This window comes from Salvelinus namaycush, chromosome 2, assembly GCF_016432855.1.
Source record: "Salvelinus namaycush isolate Seneca chromosome 2, SaNama_1.0, whole genome shotgun sequence".
NCBI classification, from domain to species: Eukaryota; Metazoa; Chordata; class Actinopteri; order Salmoniformes; family Salmonidae; genus Salvelinus; species Salvelinus namaycush.
Window position 1 is genome coordinate 70,307,691 of NC_052308.1, and position 2,694 is coordinate 70,310,384.

The following is a 2,694-nucleotide window of genomic DNA, read 5'->3' on the forward strand; positions in this document are numbered from 1 at the left end:
CTATGAACTCATCAATAAATGCTCCCCCGGGTTTTCAGTGCGGTTTTAAGAGAAAGGAATGTTTATCCTACAATACTTTTTATACCACAGGCATCTCCATCCATGTTATTTTGGGTGGAAAGAGGCGGGTTTTGATGACTGACATAATTGAGAAGTTGTGAAAGCTTCTGCCCACCAATCCACGGAGCACAAAGCCTACCGGTCCCTCCCAGTAGCAAACCAACCTCCTTGGTTCTGCTTGACGGACTGCAGGCCATCACATGATGGTTGTCAGCATGACTCTCCAAGGCGAGGGCGACTACCATAGTGAATTCAATCAGCTTTGCCTCTGTTAATGTGTTAAGAGCCTTCTGAGAAAAACCGACTGGAGGTAAGACTCATAAGTGCATTGGGAAAAAAATGCTTTGTGCTAGTATAAAGTGTATTATTGTAAAAAATAAAATAATAATCACCAACATTAAAGGCCTACAACGTCCTTCATACATTTAGGCTATACGTCATTCAGTAGAGACTGTAACAAGTGCGCTGAGAGTCGGAAAGCAAGTTCAGGGAGTGAGTGTTTTATTTTTTTTTTAAAGAAACAATGAACACAAACAACGCACCGACATGAAAGCGGCGTCAATAACACCTGAGGAAAGAACCAAGGGGAGTGACAGATATAGGGAAGATAATCAAGGAGGTGATGGAGTCCAGGTGAGTGTCATGGGGCACAGGTGTGCGAGACGATGGTGACAGGTGTGTGGGATAATCAGCAGCCTGATGACCTAGAGGCCGGAGAGGGAGTATACATGACACACTGATTCATAAACATTGTAGATAGGCTAGCCTACTATACATATCATTTAATGTATCAAATTAAATCAAATGTTATTGGTCACATACACATATTTAGCAGATGTTACTGCGGGGGTAGCGAAATGCTTGTGTTCCTAACAGTGTAGTCGTATATCACAGTTCATGTATAGTACCAGTCAAAAGTTTGGACACACCTACTCATTGCAGGGTTTTTGTTTATTTTACTATTGTCTACATTGTAGAATAGTAGTGAAGACATCCAAACTTTGAAAAAACACATATGGAATCATGTAGTAACCAAAAAAGAGTTAAACAAATCAAAACATGTTTTATATTTGAGATTCTTCAAAGTAGCCACACTTTGCCTTGATGACAGCTTTGCACACTCTTAAGATTCTAAAATCAGCTTCATGAGGTAGTCTTTTCAATCAACAGGTGTGTCTTGTTAAAAGTAAATTTGTGGAATTTCTTTCCTTCTTAATGCGTTTGAGCCAATCAGTTGTGTTGTGACAAGGTAGGGTTGGTATGGCCCTATTTGCTAAATGACCAAGTCCATATTATGGCAAGAACAGCTCAAATAAGCAAAGAGAAACAACAGTCCGTCATTACTTTAAGACATGAAGGTCAGTCATTCTGGAACATTTCAAGAACTTTGAAAGTTTCTTCAAGTGCAGTCGCAAAAACCATCAAGCACTATGATGAAACTAGCTCTCATGTGGACCGCCACAGGAAAGGAAGACCCAGAGTTACCTCTGCTGCAGAGGATAAGTTCAGTAGAGTTACCAGCCTCAGAAATTGGCAATCAACTGCACCTCAGATTGCAGCCCAAATAAATGCTTCACAGAGTTCAAGTAACAGACACATCTCAACATCAACTGTTCAGAGGAGACTGCGTGAATCAGGTCTTCATGGTTGAATTGCTGCAAAGAAACCACTAGTAAAGGACCCCAATAATAAGAAGAGACTTGCTTGGGCCAAGAAACCCGAGCAATGGGCATTAGACCGGTGGAAATCTGTCCTTTGGTCTGCAGTCCAAATGTACGATTTTTGGTTCCAACAGCCATGTCTTTGTGAGATGCAGAGTAGGTGAACAGATGATCTCCGCATGTGTGGTTCCCACCGTGAAGCATGGAGGAGTGATGGTGTGATGGTGTGGGGGTGCTTTGCTCGTGACACTGTCAGTGATTTATTTAGAATTCACAGCACACTTAACCAGCATGGCTACCACAGCATTCTGCAGCAATACGCCATCCCAGCTGGTTTGCGCTTAGTGGGACTATCATTTGTTTTTCCTCAGGACAATGACCAAAAACACACCTCCAGGCTGTGTAAGGGCTATTTGACCAAGAAGGAGAGTGATGGAGTGCTGCATCAGATGACCTGGCCTCCACAATCACCCAACCTCAACCCAATTGAGATGGTTTGGGATAAGTTGGACCGCAGAGTGAAGGAAAAGTAGTCAACAAGTGCTCAGCATATGTGGGAACTCCTTCAAGACGGTTGGAAAAGCATTCCAGGTGACTACCTCAAGAAGCTGGTTGAGAAAATGCCAAGAGTGTGCAAAGCTGTCATCAAGGCAAAGGGTGGCTACTTTGAAGAATTTAAAATCTAAAATATATATTTGTTTAACACTTTTTTATTTTTTTATTTCATAGTTGTGATGTCTTCACTATTATTCTACAATGTAGGACCTTTTTTTAAACAGTAGGCCTGAATACAGTACGCGCCCTCTTCAGTTATTCATAAAAGATATGAGGCCAGATCAAATGTAATATTTGTGACTGCCTTAGGACAGTGACAGGTCCACCACCATGAGATCTTCACACTAGGTCATAAGCGTCTGCTGTCAGTCCAAGTGTCACATTAACAGGCTATAGTGAAACCCGCTGAGATGGCCTG